The sequence below is a fragment of the Heteronotia binoei genome, chromosome 7, assembly GCF_032191835.1.
Source record: "Heteronotia binoei isolate CCM8104 ecotype False Entrance Well chromosome 7, APGP_CSIRO_Hbin_v1, whole genome shotgun sequence".
In the NCBI taxonomy this organism is placed as follows: domain Eukaryota; kingdom Metazoa; phylum Chordata; class Lepidosauria; order Squamata; family Gekkonidae; genus Heteronotia; species Heteronotia binoei.
In genome coordinates this window covers 79,709,554-79,709,826 of record NC_083229.1, presented here as the reverse complement: position 1 = coordinate 79,709,826, position 273 = coordinate 79,709,554, and positions in this window count along the sequence as shown.

Genomic DNA, 273 nt, shown 5'->3' with positions numbered 1-273 from the left:
CTTCTGAATTCAAAATATTTCCTGTTGCTACAAAATACTTCCTTACTGAGAAAGATTTGGCAGCAGACTCAGGAAACCATTTCAGGTTTGATCAGGAACTGAATTCTTAAGCAAATGTGCTTTCCTGAAAATTCTGTTGTATTAATTATTATTATTTTATTTAATTTTTATCCCGCCCTTCCCACAAGCGAGCTCAGGCAGGTTACAACATAAAAGAATAATTACACCAGAAGTAGATTCACATTTTTTGTGTTTATGTGTGTGTATACCTGA